The sequence below is a fragment of the Idiotropiscis lumnitzeri genome, unplaced genomic scaffold, assembly GCF_059441095.1.
Source record: "Idiotropiscis lumnitzeri isolate Australia: NSW breed Sydney's pygmy pipehorse unplaced genomic scaffold, RoL_Ilum_1.0 HiC_scaffold_53, whole genome shotgun sequence".
NCBI lineage: Eukaryota > Metazoa > Chordata > Actinopteri > Syngnathiformes > Syngnathidae > Idiotropiscis > Idiotropiscis lumnitzeri.
Genome location: NW_028283591.1, coordinates 481851 through 502056, shown reverse-complemented (window position 1 = coordinate 502056; position 20206 = coordinate 481851). Strand labels below are relative to the sequence as shown.

At 41.8% G+C, this 20206-nt stretch overlaps 1 protein-coding gene and 1 long non-coding RNA gene across 2 annotated transcripts in view; one reads left to right on the top strand and one right to left on the bottom strand.

Moving 5' to 3' along the window:
- Positions 1 to 20206, top strand: part of LOC148315701 (uncharacterized) — a 537087-nt gene that overhangs the window by 235045 nt on the left and 281836 nt on the right. The gene's annotated exons all lie outside the window — the stretch shown is intronic.
- LOC148315704 (uncharacterized) lies at positions 1174 to 2538 on the bottom strand. The gene is made up of 3 exons (XR_015840674.1): positions 2234 to 2538; positions 1614 to 1667; positions 1174 to 1524 (listed from the first exon to the last, which is right to left on the bottom strand). It is a non-coding gene; the product is annotated as an uncharacterized LOC148315704 (long non-coding RNA).

The window sequence follows — 20206 nt, the reverse complement described above, 5'->3', positions numbered from 1 at the left end:
GTCCAAGGTGTCTGGTAGAAAGAAATGCATTCATACACTCATTACACAGTCAACCAAGCAAAGACACAAAGCCTAGGGCAGGGGCGGGCAAACTTTTTGATTGGAGGACCACAATGGGTTCTAAAATATGACAGAGGGGCCGGACCAGGAGCAGATGGATGGAGTGTTTTGGAAACCTCACCTCATCTGAGAAAAAAAATACATTTAATTTTAAATGAAAGTGAATAAAAGCATTCCAACAATAATATTTGTCTTTGAAAACCACAGTGTTTAGAAAATAAAACATTAACAAGGTTTATTCATTAAATTTTTTTCAAGTTCGGCGGCCCGGATTAAAACTTAACGGGCCGCATGTGGCCCCCGGGCCGTAGTTTGCCCTCGCCTGGCCTAGGGCATAAACACATACATGTAATATCCAATCCGCTTATTCTCACAAGGATAGCGTGCTGGAGCCTACCCAGCTGTCAACGGACAGTAGGCGGGGCACACCCTGAAGTGGTTGCCAGCCAATCGCAGGGCACGCAAAGACGAACAACCATCTGCGCTCAAACTCACTCACAAATGCAACCTCCACACAGGAAAGCTGGGTCCCGGGATCGAACCCTGCACCTTGGGACTGCGAGCCGGATGTCCTAACCAGTCTTAACTCATTAAATACCAGCCATTTTCACTGGAGCAACCCGCTCAATCCCAGCGTTTTCCTGGGTTTTGACTAATATTGCAAGGCCCACAGAATATAGTATTCTAATGCTATATAGACATGGAGCACACCCGAAGAAAGATGAGACTCTCTTCTTTCAACAGAAAAAAATGTTTGTTCCTATCTTTTTCCATTCTTGAGCAATCGGCATTTGAAAATAGCTAAATTTCATGAAAACTCCAATCCCTGGGGAAAAAACTGAGAAAATGAGCTTTTTGTAAACTGATGCATTTTGACCATAATTTGAATTTTGACACTATTATTTATGGCTTTTATGACACCTCTAACATCTAAATAATGCATGCCTTCTATAAAATAACAAAAAAAAGCACAAAAAATGTTTTTGATAAAATAAATTTATTTGCACATAACACTAAACGACTGAACTGTTGAACTATGTACAAAAATGAAATACATCAGTGTCATACATACTTTTTTTTTGTGTGATATAAAATAAAACAGTTGCCTTGATGCAAGGGCACACAACATAGTTCACACCACATTCTTGTTTCACTCCGTTTGCCTTTGCACAAACAGACCCGACACTTTCGTTGTGGTCTGGCTTTGCTGGTCCGTGGAAAATAGGCGAGCTTGTGTTTGTCCACTGGGGTTTGTGTGAAAATAATTGTCTGGGAAGTGATTGCTGGCATCCGCGATGTGCTGCAGAAGCTCATCCGTGAGAAACAGCTGCAGGAAATCAGCTGGCTCCTCAGACTCCAAATGGGCAGCGGCATTCAGTGGTCCAGGGGTTGCTGTAAAGTCGATTTTCCTCGGTTGCCATCCAGTGTGACGCCATCCGGAACCACTGCTTCCTGATGCACAACCTGTAAATTACAGAAATACAAACAATTGGAAATATATATTTATTGCTGCATTTTATTGCTGGCGTGTGAAGTTTCATATTATAATTTACCTTTCTTTACACCAACAAGACGAGGAGGAACTTTCTTGCCGCGGGATGCACAATCTGTGAATTTTAGAAAGTATGCATGATTACCACACCATTCAGTATTGTTGTTTCCTCGTCGGGGAGGAGATGCGCTCGCGCGTAACTGCACATTTACGCGACATTTTCTGCCCGCAAGATGCATGATATGTACAATAAAAGCATGAGGGCTAAAACCACATGTTCAATGGTAACTTGCGAGCGTTTACTTCCTCGTCGGCGAGGACTTACGCTCGCGTGTAATTGTGCAATAGGCGCCCGGACGAGAAAGTCAGCGAGCAAGCTTGCGTCTAACTGCACATTTACGCGACATTTTCTGCCCGCAAGATGCATGATATGTACAATAAAAGCATGAGGGCTAAAACCACATGTTTAATGGTAACTTGCGAGCGTTTACTTCCTCGTCGGCGAGGACTTACGCTCGCGTGTAATTGTGCAATAGAGGCGGCCGGATGAGGAAGTCAGCGAGCAAGCTCGCGTCTAACTGCACATTTACGCGACATTTTCTGCCCGCAAGATGCATGATATGTACAATAAAAGCATGAGGGGTAAAACCACATGTTCAATGGTAACTTGCGAGCGCTTACCTCCTCGTTCGGGGGGGATCTGGTGAGGACTCTCAGCTGCTTTGGCTATTGTCCGAAGGCAGGCGATGCAGGCCGCAAGGCACGCGCACCCTCTTTAGACGCCGTTTTGTTGTGACGACGACGAAGCGTCATCCTCTCAACCAAAGCGTCTCCATCGCCTTGATGCTTTTAGGAAGCTTTTTTTTTACAAAAAAGCATTCCTCGATCGTCATTTGCTTGGAGGATTTCATTGCTAACGCTACTAATGCGACTGCTGCTAGTGCTGCCGATGCTGCTGCTACCCACGCTGCTCTCCACACTTATAAGTCTACCCCAGGATCCCGCCCCCCCATTTGTACCTCTGGCGCAGATTCAAGGCGGATCTTTTGCACCTCTGCCCCCTGCTGGGTGATTTTTACATGATTCACAATGCGGACAAGGCTGATTCTCAGTCAGAGGTTGCATCAGACCCTTATGTACACTATGACGTAAAAAAGACAGGAAACGTACTTATACGTCTTTGGTAGAGGGCGCCATTGCATTAAAAGACGTCTTTGTACGTCTAAGGGAGTAAATGAGTTGAACAAAGTACAGGGTCCTTCACCTGACTACAGATGATCTTCTGGGGACTTTATTTGGTTTTAATCACTTTTGGGGTCTGTATCTATGCACACTCCCTGGTTTTGCTACCTTCCCGGGTACCACATACACACTGCTTAGTTTCTCTGCCTTCGTGGGTACCACATACATATTGCTTGGTTTCTCTGCCTTCCTGGGTACGACATACACACTGCCTGGTTTTGCTACCTTCCTGGGTACCAGTCACACAAACGTCAGACGACTCAGCACATACCGACTGTCTCAGCACTACACACTTTCACTCCAAGGCAGTGCTGTGAACCAACTTACTGACAAGAGGTAGTATTTAGAATTTTAAAAAGTGCTTGAAAGGTTTTGTTCATGTAAAACCAACAGATTATGACATTATTATTATTATTTAAATCAGTATTAAACAGCATCAGCATAGGTTAAAGATATTATACAGACTATATACGATAAAAAAATACTAAACCACCCTTGCTTTTCCGTCATTTCTTGTATAAGTTAACACACAGATGTATAACATTTGTTTATACAAATATAACGATTAAAAAGTAGCTGATTAGAGTTTTAATTTTGTATTCATTAATCTGTAATAAAAATGGACATATTTTGGTTAATAAAATTAACAAGAAATAAAAGTAAAGGGTGTTCTAATACTTTTTTCAAGATTGTCCTAACATACATTTAATGTTTACAGTATATGTCTTCGGAAGAAGCGCAGCATTAGATTTTTTTTTTTGTTCTCTCTCTTTGACTTCTGAATTTGAATTTCTGTCACAGATGTGCTTGAATTCTATTTTGGATGATTTGTGTTAAACTGCACAAATATTTGAAGAGCCATAGAATTCAAGAATCACACCAGTGCTGCTACTCCTCCGAACGGGTGAACGCCCTTGATTAACAACCTGCGTTGAGGTGGCTTTTGAGATTCGTGGTGTGGGAGAAAAATCTCTGAAGGCATTCTTAGACTTCAAGAGAGGGTCCACAATTTTCAAAGATTCACTTCCGTCTGAATCAGAGGCCTCACTTGTATCCGGAATATATTCATCTCCACTGTCATCTGAGTTGGAGTAATAATGCTTATCCATTCCAAAGTCAGCCTGTTTTTTTAATCTAAAAAACAACAACAACAACGAAATATAAAGGATAGAAGGCAGGAGACCAATAAAATATATGCAATTTGCTTGTAAGATTCCCTGAAATCTATATGGGTTGTTTACCTGTATACTTTTGGTCCTCCTGAGCCTTGGGATAGTAATATGGTCTGGGTCTGAGGCACAAAGTTCAGGGGCAGGATTTGACAATGATTCGTCAGAATCTGTGTCGTTATTCCAAGGAAGATTCAGCCCATATTTTTTGTCCAAGGGAGGAGACTGGGTTGCATCAGAGTCCAAGAGAAAATTGAGAACCCATTAAATACTTAATCCCCAGAGGAATCTGCACAGAAAAAGGTCTTAATTCTATTTGAAAAAAAAAAAAACTAAAATATTGATGAATGATATTATGACAAAATAATGTAATAACAAAATTAGAATGATTTTAGGAAATTATTTGCAAAACCAAAACATTGTGGTACGATAATAATGCATATAATTATTCTACGCAGCTATATTTAACAAAAACACTTAATTGACCGTAACAAAAAGCTCCCGGGAGGAAAACTACATTAAATGTTTTTTTAACAGGGCAGTGAAAATATTGGAAAATAAAAAAAATAATGAATAAAATAATATGAAAAAAGAATTCAATGTGTATCGATGGACCCATATGAAATACTTATATCGCTATGTACTTATCAGCCATATCGCCCAGCCCAATATGTAACTGCAACTTCAAAACCTCGGGCCATAACAGGATTGTAACATGGAATGCATATCTTCATTCCTAAATTTTGTAGATCCCGAGGAGGCTGCTCAATGGTCCTGGTAATGTAAACCTCAACCAATTCGGTCACAGCCAATGTTCTCCATCCTTGTTAAGAAGTTTTGAAATGATTTAATAGATATACTATTGCAAACTATACCAGAATTTTATACATTTTAAACTTTTGATCACAATTTTACCTATTTTCTAAAAATCTGAAGAATCCACATGCCAAATCACCTGCTGTGGACACATAGGTTCTGTTCTGACAGATAATTCAGTTACAGGTTGTGTACTTAAAGCCAATAAGAGGGCAATGCAGCAGTCGACAGCCTGACGAAAGCTTAAGTCTCCCAATGAGAGAACTGTAGTGGCTGGTAGGTTCTTAGATTGTAACATAGTAAAGACATACACTACGCATAACTGTATATCATATGATGATGAGGGAAAATATTATTAGCTACGATTTATGTCCAGATATATTAGAAAACTTGTCCAACCAGCACAGGTCTATCTAACTGTAATTTTAACATCTCAAGACACGACAGGATGACCACATGATACGCATACCTCCTTTTCAGAGTCTGTCAAACCTTGAGAAGGCTGCTTCGATGTTCTGGTGGCATCAACCTCAGCCGATTCAGTCATTGTCGGTTGTCCTCCATCCTAATGAACAAGTTGAATATTAATTTAATGAATTAAAAAAAAGAAAATGGATCAGAATTTTACACATTTTAACGAACAAGTTCACGAATGAAACAAAACCAATTACTTTAGCGCATGACAATTAATCTTCAGTAGAGATATGTTGTGACTGATATTTCAGTCACAGGTTGTCTTTTGAACGCCACCAGGGCCGCAATGGAGCACAGGACAGCCAAAAGTCTTCTTGTCGGACAGCTGTAGTGGCTGGTAGGTTCTAAGATTATAACATAGTAAAGGCACATACAACTCCTAACTGTATTTCATATGATAATGAAGGAAAAGATGATTAGCTATGATTTATGTCAACAATAAAAATGGCTCTACGGGGTCCCCACGAACGCAAACCTGACAGTTGGGTGTCAGATGGCCAACATACCTGACTCGCAATTCAACTCAACTGGACCCCACAACACAAGAAAAAGCTGAGTGAGCCTCAAACCAGACATACACATTCACTGACAAATATCCTGTGACACCAGATATATTAGAAGTCTTGTCTAATCAGCACACGTCTATCTAACTGCAATTTTAACATCTCGAGACACGACAGGATGAGCACACGATACGCATACCTCCATTTCTGAGTCTGTAAAGCCTGGAGGAGGCTGCTTCGATGTTTTAGTAGCATCATAAATTTATTGAATTAATTATATTTGAGGTTGGATTAGATTTTTACACATTTTAAGCCTTAGCCACCCAAAACAAAACATAAGCTCATGAATGAAATAAAACTACTTAATTTCGCCCATGCCAATTAATCTTCTGTAGACACGTGTTGTGACCAGTGTTGTTTTTGGCAGGCATTTTAGATTTTGTCCAAGTCATTTGGACAAAGTGCTGATTTGTTTACATCACATTTAGTCATCCCAATTCGTTATAGTTTTAGTCCAGTTTTAGTCAACGAAAACTAAAAAAAGGGTTTTAGTCCAGTTTTAATCGACGGAAACGCAAAAAAAGTTTTACCCTAGTTTTCGTCAATTTATTCACAAAGGTTTTAGTCCAAGCGGCACGGTGGCCCAACTGGTTAGCATGATGGCCTCACAATATTGAGGTCGTAGGTACGATTCTGGCTCCGGCCTTCCTGCGTGGGTTTCCTCTGGGTAATCCGGTTTCCTCCCATATTCTTAAAACATGCATGGCAAGTTGCTTGGACACTCTAATTGCCCCGAGGCATGAGTGTGAGCGTGGATGGTTGTTCGTCTATGCATGTCCTGCGATTGGCTGGACACCAATTCAGGGTGTACCTCGCCTACTGCCGAAGACAGCTGGGATAGGCTCCAACACCCCCCGCGACCCTAGTGAGGAGAAGCGGTTCAGATAACGGATGGATGGATGGATGGATGGGTTTAAGTCCATTTGAGTTAAAACAAGGCATTCAAGGTTTCCACCCAATAACAAAGACTTTTGGATGGACTACTAAGGATTCTTCATTACAAACAGAAAAAAGTGGCAACAGTGGAATCAATACTCACTGCTCCAAAATAAGCAGAGAAGCAAAACATTTTGTTGGGCAACTGTTGTGGCTTTATTTCACTAAAAGCAACATAAAATAATTTATGAACCACATGCTAACAATTTTGTCTAGTCAACGAAAAAAATTCATGTACATCACGTCATGTTTTCGTCATAAAAGAACCTCGTATAGCTTGTCATCGTCATTAAAAAAGGGGCGTTAACGAAGTATTTTCGTCATAGTCATCAGTGACGAAAACAACACTGGTTGTGACTGATATTTCAGTCCCAGGTTGTCTCCTGAACACCACCAATTGGGCAAGGGCGCGCAGGAAAGCCTGGGGTCTTCTATTTTTACAGTATAGAAAGGCTAAATATCAAATTGAAACAGTGTTTTATATCATGAATATACAGGGTTGGTGCTGGTTCTGGTAGGGAAACCACAACATAAAGATGTCCTTAATTAGTCCCACAATGGGGATATTTGCAATATGGCATATGATGGCCTAACAGGGCCACCGCCCAGAAAGGAGTAACGCAGAACTTTGTAATACTGTCACTCCCTGACCAGTTCGTTGTTCCTGCAGAGCCAAACTTTGACTCAGACCCACAAATTTGAATTACAGATAGTGGACAATGGAGAACTCCCCCAGTCAGTCATCATGTTCAACTTCCATAGAAACTTCACATACATTTATTAGATTGCCAAACTAATTGGAAACTACATCACCAGAACACCACAAGTGGGCTCTGTTATTGTACTTAAAGATGCATCTTACAAACCTGTGTTCTCCAAGGCCAGCTGGTCCATAGTCTTAAGTTATTTCTTCGCCAACATCAATGTCTCGGAGCGCAAACAGACAGAGGTGTGGTCTGTCCTCTGTTGTCATCTTCTTCATTTTACAGTTGGGGTGCATGTGGTCATCATTAACCAGTCTTCCCAGACTGCCATCTTCTTGAGCTGCATCAACACTTAAAATAGATTAAAAAAAAAAAAAACAATTATTCAATCAATGTCAGAAATTAATCTTTGAGACAATCTTGTGTACACAAAACATAAAAATAGGAAATCCACAATTTTTAAATCTAAATCAAATCATACAAGAAATTTCTATTGGAATCAGACCCTATTAACAGCTTGTCTTTGAGACTTCATGATCTATATTTTCATTTGTACAGATTCAACGCATGAATAAAAGTAATTATACATTTTTGCTTAGAGAATGATTTTTCCCCTAACACTTATGGGATGAGTATGTGTTTATTTTTTTAAATAAAAACAAAAATAAGATAACATCTCAATCTTTGCCTCACCTCCAAGTTTTTTCTTGCCGGCGGAAGTCAAACAAAAAGACAGTGCCTCTTCCATCCATCTTCCTGCGTTGAGATTCATCAGAATCTATCAATTTTCCTCTGTACTCCATAATAAAGAATAAAGTCGTCTTTCCTGAAAGGGGCCTTGGTAAATACTCCTTGACCTAGTTAACAGGGAAATCAAGTTAGCTTCGTCATATTTTTAAGCACACAAATAAGGAGTCATCATATTCATTTGGGCCACTATACTAATGTAGGGTGGTTTGAAACATTGCTTCTTGTGAGGGATAGAGCAGAGCCCTTCTTTATGATTTTAAAGGAACAGACCAGCCAAAATTCATTTTCCAGCATTGCATTAGCCAGTATGTATTAGGACTGAAAGTACAAATGTCAATTGCACCTGGTTACGTAAAAAAAAAAACTTTAAGATTATTTAGTTTCAAAACAATGACATACACTGTACACAGTCATATTGGATCGCGTCACGTGATCTCTGTGACGTATTACGTGCTTTACACTAGACTATCAATATCGGACTTGTTCACCGGTCTATTGTGGTATAAAAATGCCGGAGGGCGTCATCAAGTACAGCCTTAATTTAGATAGAACTCCTACCATCAGGTTTCACACTCACTGAAATAACTTGAAACTGACAAAAGTGGCAAAAGAAAAGGTCAAGACACTCTTAATGTAAAATAACCACTTAAAAAACGATGTCAGCTTGGTTATCAGAAAACAATAATATATCTTAGCAAAAGCGTTAACATCATACCTTTAAATTAGTTTATATACTTCGCTTCTAACTCTGCAGTCTTGTCCAGACCCTTGACTGCATGTTCAATAGTATCCTGCTTTGGGGACTTCCTGCATCTCAGGGAAGGCATTGTTTATTCTATAAAGAAAAAAGACAGTATTGTGTTGAGAATTATTAATACTATGGGCTAAATGGAGTTTTAACAATATCAGTGTAAGAAAAATAAATTATAAATTAAAAAAATATCAATTCCTCCATCCCAATTAACGATTTCAACCATAATAGTTTATATTGAAGTTTAAACAACAGACACAGACAGATTTATGCAGTGTGACTACAAAAATCTTACCAAAATTGCATTCACAGTAACCTTTGCTTTAAGAATCATGTAATTAACCAGTGAACATCGTGTCTTACACAAAAATTAATGACAGAAATTATCATGGTACTTGCATTCTGTGGTTCTATAACAAAAGTGCAAGCTGTTAGCTCCGCAAAGCTAACGCAACAAGCTAGCGTCCCTCGTGCTCACATTCAATGCAAACCTGACCACCGGATGACAATACGCGTCGGTTTAGTTCTTTAAATGAGTAAAAGCACCATGACGTTTTATAATTATTCAATGCTTAACTGGAGCTCGTCAATTATGTCGATGTAGGAGCACATGTTTGCTAGGCCAGTGTTGTAGGCCCACATCCATGGTGCTACTTTGTATAGTGTTTTCCACACAACTATCTCTAACTATGAACAAATGCACTCGACGCATGTTTTGAAAAAAACCCAACGAAAAACACTTACCTCTCCGTTTCAACAGCAGTTCGAACTTCGAAGTGGTGATATTCTCCAGCGTTAAGCACCTGCTCGAACTGCGAATAGGTCAAATTCAACAGCGTCTTTTTTCTGTCTTAATAAGGACGCGATGAGAGGAGGAGCGCTTGCCTTTTCGTCAGCACGCCCCGCGCGGGTGGTGCTGATTTATCACTCTCTATCTGTGCCCGCCCGCCGGCACGTCGATAGAAAAATAATATTCCTTCAAACATTACTTTCATCTTCTTAACGTTTTGTAGTGAATTTAACAGGTTCACCACTTTTTTCAAATACACCAATGGAAAACAGGTCTTAATTGAGGAAACATACAAAGAGCGTCTCACAAACACCTTATGATGAGCAATGTAATTTGATCACGTTTTTTGTCACTGCCTGGACGTTGGGTTCACTGGCCTGGTGGCAGTGGCTTGTAGACACTGTCACTGAGTGGGAACGGATCTCAAGGTGGGTCAAACTAACCCAAGCAGTGGATCGGTCCGTTTTTTAAATTTATTAATTTTTTTATTTTATGTATTTATTTATTATTTAATACAAGGGCTTCGGCTCACTACCAGTGGGCGGGACCAAAGAATTTGGGTTTCCTTTGAGCTAGGAGGCAGTCAAAGGCAGTCCAATCCCCGGCAACATAAAGCGCCTAGCTCTGGGGACATGGAATGTCATTTCTCTGGTAGGGAATGAACCCGAGCTGGTGTGTGACTAGACCAGTGGTTCTCAATTATTTCCTGTCATGCCCCCCCTACCAAGAAGAAAACAATTCGCACCCCCCCACCACAATTTTCTTTTACATTTCGTACTAATGTACATGTTCTTTGCATATTAATGTTAGATTGTCAATAAAATATCTTACCTTAACAAAGCTAAATTGATAAAAATAAAATATCATTTTGAGAACGACTATTGTGAGGATCTCGAAACTCAGTACTCTGTGGTGCTAATATTGATGAGATGATAAATATGTTGAAGCCACAGAACAAAAAGATTAGATATTGTTTGGAAATTAATGACGTACATAAAGGAATATCAGCCTTGATTGGAGTACATTACTGCATTTAAATTTTTAATAAAAATGAAACAATTATTGATGTTATGACCACTATGAAGAATTTAAAAAACAATATATAGGGATAATTATAGTTTTCATTTTGTTATGTGTAGTCTGTTCATGTTGCATTATTTTTATGACAAAGACGATGGTTAATCGTAGGTTTGTTGCCCAAATGTACCATTACAACCTGATTAATGTTGAGAATGACGAACTCAAACTGGACACTGAAACGTAAAAACACATGGACTTCTTGCCCCTGTCCTCACACGTGCACACACACACACACCATACACGAAGATCCGGGAGGTAAGGACGGCTGTCCTACAGGATGCGGATGGAAGAACAACTGCAGCGGAACAATGCCAGGGATGTCTGGAGGGGCCTGAAGACCATCTCAGGCCACGGACAAGCAGGTAAGACCCAGAAGGGGGGGGGGGGGCTTCAGTGGGCAAATGAGTTGAACCTATTTTTCAATAGGTTTGATCAAATGTCTGACCCCGCTCAGGCTTCCCTGATGCAGCCCCCACCCACCCCTCCTGCCACTGCGAACAAGACCCTCTCTCCCCCTCTCTCGCCCCTCTCTCTCTCCACAGGCTCCAGTTCCCAGCCTCATCAGACAACCACCACTTCCTCCTGCTCAGCCTTGTTCCTCACAACATCTCAGGTGAAGAACCAGCTGAGGAAGATGAAGGCGAGGAAGGCGGCAGGCCCAGATGGGACCAGCTCCCAGCTCCTCAAATCCTGCGCAGACCAGCTGTGTGGAATCGTCCAGCACATGTTCAACCTGAGCTTGAAGCTGGGCAGAGTCCCCCAGCTGTGGAAAACATCCTGCCTGGTTCCGGTTCCAAAGACACCCCATCCGAAGGAGCTCAACAACTTCAGACCAGTGGCGCTGACGTCTCATCTGATGAAGACCCTGGAGAGACTGGTCCTCGTCCATCTGCGCCCCCTGGTCAGCTCCTCAATGGACCCACTCCAATTTGCATACCAGCCTGGCATCAATGTGGATGATGCCATCATCTACCTGCTCCACACTTCACTCTTCCACCTGGAGAAGGCGGGGGGCACGGTGAGGATCATGTTCTTTGATTTCTCAAGTGCTTTCAACACCATCCAGCCCGCCTTATTGGGAGACAAGCTGGAGCAGGCGGGAGTGGCCCACCACCTCATCACATGGATTCACAACTACCTCACAAACCGGCCACAGTACGTGAGAACACAGGACTGTGTGTCTGACGTGCTCCTCTGCAGCACGGGAGCGCCGCAGGGAACTGTGCTGGCTCCCTTCCTGTTCACCCTCTACACCTCGGACTACAAATACAATTCCACAACCTGTCACCTGCAGAAGTTCTCTGATGACTCTGCGATTGTCGGCCTCATCACTGACGATGACGATCGGGAGTACAGAGGGGTTACGCAGGGGTTCGTGGACTGGTGTCAGCAGAACCGCCTCCAAATCAACGCTGGGAAATCCAAAGAGCTGGTGGTGGATTTCCGCAAGCGTCGGCACTCTCCACCTGCACCAGTGAATATCCAGGGAACAGACGTTGAGAGGGTCTCAACTTACAAGTACCTGGGTGTTCATCTGAACAATAAACTGGACTGGAGCGACAACACAGACGCTCTCTATAGGAAGGGTCAGAGCAGACTCTTCCTACTCAGGCGGCTGAGGTCCTTTGGCGTTCGGGGAACACTCCTCAGGAACTTCTATGACTCGGTGGTTTCATCAGTCATCTTCTATGGAGTGGTCTCCTGGGCAGGAGGCATCTCGGGCCGAGACAAAAAGAGACTGGACAAACTGGTGAGGAGGGCCAGCTCTGTCCTGGGCTGCTCCCTGGACTCTGTGGACTCAGTGGGGGGCAGAAGGATGACGGCAAAACTGTCATCAATGCTGGACAAACCAGCCCACCCATTCAATGACACTCTGAGAACACTTTACAGCTCCTTCAGTGACAGACTTTTACACCCTCGCTGTACCAAAGAGAGATTTCGCCGCTCCTTCCTGCCAACTGCTGTCAGACTTTTTAACAAGAACATTGGGTCAGGCCTACAAACGGGAGGGCATTAGTGCAATTGTGCAGTCCTAGGATGCAATATTAACTACTACTGTACTTTCAGCCAAGGGTGTACTTAAATATTGACCAATGATGTATTTTGTTTACCATTACAGTATTCTTATTACAATACTTCTATCACTGTAGTATTTCTACCACTGCAGGATGTTCACTATTACAGTACTTTTATCATTGCAGTACTTTTATCATTGCAGTATTTTTCTATCATTGCGGTACTTTTACTATTACAGTACTTTTACCATTGCAGTACTTTTACCATTGCAGTACTTTCATCATTGCAGTATTTTTCTATCGTTGCAGTACTTTTACTATTACAGTACTTTTACCATTGCAGTATTTTCTATCATGCAGTACTTTTCTATCATTTCAGTACTCTTACCATTACAGTACTTTTATCATTGGAATATTTTTATGATTGCAGTATTTTCAATCATTCAGTAGTTTTTATCATTACAGCGTTTCCCCCTCCGTATAATGGACAAACATTAGGAGTGTTTCCTTACACTTAGATACGTTTATACTGTGTATATTTGCATGCTTTTTCTGAATGTCTGCTGCTAATGTTATACATTAACGGCTACATTACGCCGCCGACTCTGTGTGATCTATATCTTTGCTGCTGTAACACCTCAAATTTCCCCATTGTGGGACTAATAAAGGACATCTTATCTTATCTTATCTTATCTTATCTCTCCTACAACGAGGCAAGGGCCTCCACCAAGTCACCCCAGGGACAAGTTTTATTCCCTGATGGTCATCAAATTATGAGGATCTCATTCTACGCCGGAAGGGAGGAGGGGAATTTTTCCCTAATGTGAGGTTTTCGCTCCTCCACTGATGATCACACTGTTGTATGATTTCATTATGATGATCTGTCTTAAAGCCGTAAGGACATGATTTTTAAATCCACAACAGGGGGGAAATGTAAGATGGGCTGAGGATAGGTAATCAGTTTGTGTATTCATAATCATGTTTTTATACACTCATTAATGTTGAACACACACAGAGACACTTACTTGTTATTTTAACACACACACACACAGACACCGTATCCTGAAGATGTGTTTAGTTAAACTGACCTTGGGTTATGATTTTCTGCCTGCTGGAGTCCCTGGTGATTAGTTATTGATGCTTTAGTTAAACTGACCTTTATACCGTGAGTTATTGATGTTTTCTGTCTCTTGGTGATTAGTTGTTGATGCTTTTCTGTCTTCTGGTGATTAGTTATTGATGAGTTAGTTTCAATAAAAAGGCAGAACGGAGGGTGAGAGTCAGAGGGTGTGCGGGATTGAACTGGCAAGACGGCTGTTTCACCTCCTGGCTCCCTCTCCCATTCTGAATGGCACAAAACGAAAACTTTAGTAAGTTATTTCAGTCTAAAAAAGGCGTCAGGGCATTTTTAAACCGGACAGTAAGTCGCCACTGTCTTGGTTCCTTTTTGTGCCTTGACCCATACCGGAATTATTGAAAGGATGCAGTCCTATTTACAGGCCCCAGTGACACCCCAGGTTTCTGTTGTTTGTACGAGGGCGCTTAATAGGTACTGCTATTCACAATCGTCTTAGGCTGTTTCTTTGCAGAAGTTTATGGACAATGTGTAGTGCTGTAGGATGCAGTCTAGAGCATTCTTGACATTGAAGCTTTTGTTTCCAGCAACTGCTAATGCGACCGTGCATCAAACATGCAAAACACAGACCCTTGCTCCTCAAGAAGTCAATCTTATCCTTGTGATGCTTTCTCCTAAATTCCTTACCAATTGTGAGACTGTGTTGCTCTCCATTACAATTAGCACATGGTTTGGCAATAGCATCCACTGAAACAGGTTCTGCCTTTGGCGTGGTGGTTTTGTTGTTTTCCATCTTGGCGGGCACAATGACTGTTGTGAAGACTTTCTTTGATTTTGTTGTTTCTGTGTGTTGTGATTTTGTTTTCTGTTTTATAGAAATCTTTCGTGCTTGTCAACAAAATCCTTAAACTTCACTCTTCTATTTGTTCTTTCTTGGAGATTGCAGGCAAATTTTCTCCAAGATTCTATAAGTCTGTATGGAAGTTTGTTTGCCAATGCCTTTATATTAGCCATGTTGTCCAAGTCCTCCATGTAATTAACATCTGCCATTATGTTCGAACAGCCCATAAGGAATAATGTGAAAGACTGAAGTGCAACACCATCTTCAGACTTGATTGTTGGCCAATCCATGGCTTCCTTTAAATATGCTTCTGCTATCATGAAGTCATCACCATAAAACTCCTTCAAGATTTGTTTTGCTTTGGTATATCCTGTCAGAGGTTCCATATGGATGCAGCTCTTCACCAACTCATGTGGTTGTTCACTAGTATACTGCAGCTAAAATTGAAGATGATCACGGTTATCACTTGTACGGCCTTCAATCCCATGTTCAATGGCACCTATACAGGTTTTATAATGCAGAGGGTCGCCTGTAAAACGTAGGAATGGAAAGTTCGGGAAGAAGCGATGCTTTTTGACTCTTTGCTAAGTATTCTGCGACACTGGCTTGCTGTGAGATTGCGTGGCAAAGGCCATCAAGCACATGTCCCTGTTGTTCTCTACTTTCTGTCTGATGTGGAAATCTAGCCATTGGAATAGTCGAAGTGGGAGCATTTCAGGTCAACACTGCTTGTTGCTCTGATAGGCTGTGATGGTAATTGAATGTTTTTCCTTGTTTAAATTGTAACACACTCATCAGGAATGTGGATACCATCCTCCTGGGTATTTTCATATCTTCTCAAGACATCCAATTTAGCATCAGACTCAGGGAGTGCCGTTTGCATTGCATGCATTTCCTTCTTTGCTTTAATTGCAGCTTCTTCTTGCTCAAGTGCCAACCTTTGTTGTAAATCAGCAGCCTTTGCCTTTAAACATGCTCGTTCCATTTGAGCCTTTAATTTAATTGAAGACGTTGACAGAAGTGAGCTTCTGTCTGTTAGATTCTTTACTTCTACTTCTATGGGTGTAGTTAGTTGATGCAGATCTACTATCAGCAGGTGATATTTGTTTATTGCATCCTTCCTCTGCACGTTTCAAAACGTCCTTCTTCCATTGCTCACATTTCCATTAATTACATTTTTTGGATCAAACCAGTTATTTTGGTCATCGGCAAAATCCTCTTCAGTCTTTAAATTTTGCAGACCGGAATTGAGGTCCACAAATTCTTGCTCCATGCCGCTAAAGCAAACACGAACCTCAGTTTTTTACAGCGTCAACATTTGCATCATCCTCCATCAATTGTTCAATTTGACGTTGCATGGAGGTCAATTGAGCAAATTTGCAGCTGCGTGCCTGCATCCGTTTAGGCTTGTGATCTTCTACAGCTTTTCTCCGTCATTTTTAATGTCCGCTTTCCACTGTCTTGTTCCTCCATGTCAATCCACAATGAAGCAAACAAAAACGTCAAACTGACTGTAGCGTCTCAATTTGTAGGTCAGCCGAATGACGATCAAAGTTTTAAGCAGTTTACTCACGCACCTGTTACGTGCGCGTCCTTGTTAACTCGCGATGCTTGTCAAGTATGGACGCATGCTAACAGCTAGCAGCTCATTGTCCCGACTGGAAAGTTGCTCCTTAGCTGTGATGTGCCTAGGGTTACACTATCTATCATTAACAAACACAGCCAGCCCTCCTCTTTCCTCTTACCGCTTTCCAGTGTCCTGTCCGCAAGTAGTATTTGGAAGCCGTCAAATTCCACAACGGTGTCCGGCGTTAGCTCTGTTAGCCATGAATCCGTGAACATCAGCAAGCTAGCTCATTGGAAGTTCCTCTCGTGCCGCGTTAGCGCTGTTAGCTCGTCCATTTTCTTGGGAAGGTATCTAACATTTCCCATAAAAACGGACGGGAGGACGGGGTGGTCACGCCTCCTCTTTGCCTGGCGTTTCGCCCCCGCGCGACATCCCCCGTCTCTTCCTCCTCAACTCGTGGGGGATATCGGGTCTCGCTCCGGGAGTCGGCACGGGGTTAGCACGAAGTGCTAACAGCTGATCTCTTGTGTAAACGATTGATCCGTAGCTCCCAGTGACATCTCCGGACACGATCACGCAAAAAACAGCCCTCAGCAGCAATAAAACCACCGCAATTTGGATGTCCATTGCTGCGATGAGGTAAAATAAATAAAACTGGGTAAAGGGAAAAACACGCGAAAAAGGCTCAAATAGTGAGCCGTGCTGCTCTAGCAGGTAGCCACTCGCGTGGCGACGGAACCGGAAAAACAAATGTGGTCCCATCAAAATCTGATTGGATATTTAAAAATAAAAGCGTGAAAATTTGCTTATTTGTCTGTCGTCACGAATGATTAAAAAAATTAAAATCATTACAAAATCCTCAAGCTATCGTGATACCAGACGAGTTCTGCGGGACACCAGACCACCCCAGTTGTCCACAAAAAGTGGTCACTTCAAAATTTGATGTGGCATTTCAAAATAAAAAAATCACCTGAAATATGCACTGTGATCAACACTGATTTAAAAGAAAAATCTTTAAAAAATATCCTCAAACTATCGTGATACCAAACCAGGACTGGGGATACTAGACCACACCAGCTGTCCACCAAAAGTGGTCACATCAAAATGTGATGTGGCACTTCAAAATAAAAGTAGCCTGAAATTCGCTTATTTCACAGTCATCACCACTGAGTTAAAAAAAAACATAGCTCGAGCTTTCGTGATACCAGACCAGTTTTGTGGGACACGAGACTACCCCAGCTGTCCATAAAAAGTGGTCCCATTGAAATCTAATTTGTAATTTCAAACTAAAAGTTGCCTGAAATCTGCACATTTCACTGTCATCATGCCTGACTTTAAAATTTCATTAAAAAATATCCTCTAGCTATGGTAATACCAAACCAGGTTTGGAGGACACTAGACAACACAGCTTTCCACCAAAAGTAGTCCCATCAAAATGTAAGGAGGCATTTTAAAATAAAAGAGCTGGAGCTGTCGTAATACCAGACTAGTTTTGTTGGACACTCGACGACCCCAGCTGTTCATCAAAAGTGGTCCCATCAAAATCTGGTGTAATTTCACAATAAAAAAAAAAACACCTGAAATATGCACATTTCATTGTCATCAACACTGATTTTAAAATAATCATTTCAAAATACCCTCGAGCTATCGTGATATCAGACCCATTTTGGGGGACACTAGACAACCCCAGTTGTCCATCAATTGCGGTCCCACCAAAATGTGATACGGCATTTCAAAATAAAAGTAGCCTGAAATCAGCATACATCACTGTTATCAGGCCTGACTAAAATATCATGACAAAATATCCTCCAGCTATCATGATACCAGACCAGACATATTTCACTGTCATCACCATTGATTTTAAAAAATTAATTAAAAACTAGAGCTGCGAGCAGCTATAAAGGGCCCTCGCCACCCGGACAACGTTGGGGTACTGGCACGTTGGAAATGTGAAATATTTCCGAGAAATAACGTGAGGAATCTTCAAGAGGAATTTGCTTGTAGTTAAAGTTAGAGCAGCTTTTGTTTTCAAAGCCTCGTCAATGTTTGAAGTAAATTTGTTGGCAGGCACTACAGGTGCATCAAATCAAAGACTAATAGACTGAAAAACATTTTCTTTCCGAGCGCCATCACCATTCTGAACTCTCACACACATGCACACACACACGACCACCCTTACCTTGCTGAACAGCGACGTATTGTGTTGTATTTCTCCAATTTCATACTATTTTCCATCACAATATTTATTCTCTTATTTATCTAATTTATATATTTGATTAAATTATTGTTGTATTGCACTGGAGAGGGGAGCTCCCTAATCTTGTTGCACACTGTACAATGACAATAAAAGGATTTCGGATTCTGATAAATTTAGAATGGCCGACTTCCTGTTCAATTTAGCATACGGCTCCATGAGACTTTTTATTAGGTCTTGGCTTTGTACACACTTCATCAAATTTTCAGTTTGGTGAAACAGAGATATGGGGCTGTTTTTTTTTGTTGTTTTTTTTTTCTAGGGGGCGATAGCGAGCCATTTTTAAACAACTGTACGACAAAATAATAAAATATTGTGAATATTGAATCAACTCCCGGTTGGGTGGACGCTGGCACGTTTGGCTGCCACTGCTCACCGGTAACTCTCAGAAATTTTTTGGATCCGCTTGTTGTACCTGCTTTAGCAGTTTACAATCCCTCCAGTTACAGTGATTTTATTTATTATCTGTATGTTGAGCGATCCCGATTCTCATGAATGCCACCCACCGATTGCATAGTCGCTGACGCGTCTACTGTGGCTAAAGTTTAGCTTACCTATCAAAGTTAGCACCTTATGTACAGGGTAAGTTTGGGATTTTTTTAGAGCATGAGCAGGGGAGTTTTTAAGCATTTAGTCCATTGTGGTGAACCGCCCCCATTTAAGTAAATTCAAAATGGCCGACTTCCTGTAAAACCTAGCGCATGGCTCCAAGAGACTTTTTTGTAGGTCTTGGCCTTATACATACTCCATCGAATTTACAAAAAGTAGGTGAATCACTCAACCAGGGCTGAAGTTTTTGAATATTTCTAGAGGGCCATGGCAAGCCATTTTAAAAAAGCTGCACATTCCATTCCGCAGGATTGCTATGGACATTGTGGGTCCTTTGACAAAAAGCAGTGGTGTAGTGTGTGACAACGCCACACGTTTCCCAGAGGCATTTCCATTGCGCACAATCACTGCTCCGGCAGTACTTTGTGCCTTGGTGCAACTCCTTTCCAGAGTTGGCATACCAGATGAGATTCTAACAGACCAGGGAACCAATTTCACTTCAAGGTTAATGCAACTGTTCAACAAACAACTGGGCATCTCCGCCATCAAAACCACTCCATACCACCCATAGACTGATGGACTAGTGGAAAGGTTCAATCAGACCTTAAAGAAGATGCTCCAGAAATTTGTGGATGATACTGGAAAAGACTGGGACCGGTGGCTGCCCTTTTTGCTGTTTGCCTATCGCGAAGTTCCTCAGGCGTCAACAGGTTTCTCTCCCTTTGAACTCTTGCATGCTTGGGAGGTTCAGGGGCCATTGGACTTGCTCCGAAAGGCCTAGGAGGCACCTTCCACCACGTGAAGTGATCGGGGGGTGGTGAAATTTGTGCTGGAAATGAGGGAGAGACTGGCCAGGTACCAGTAGGAGGCAGAGGTCAACCTGCGGGAGGCCCAGAAAAGCCAGAAGACCTGGTATGACCAGCAAGCTCGCCACCGGGAGTTTAAACCCGGCCAAAAAGTATTGCGGCTTCTCCCCACATGCAACAACAAGCTTTTAGTAAAGTGGCAGGGGCCATATGAGGTCACCCGGAAGATGGGTCCAGTGACCTATGAGATTTTCCATCCGGAGAAGAAAAAA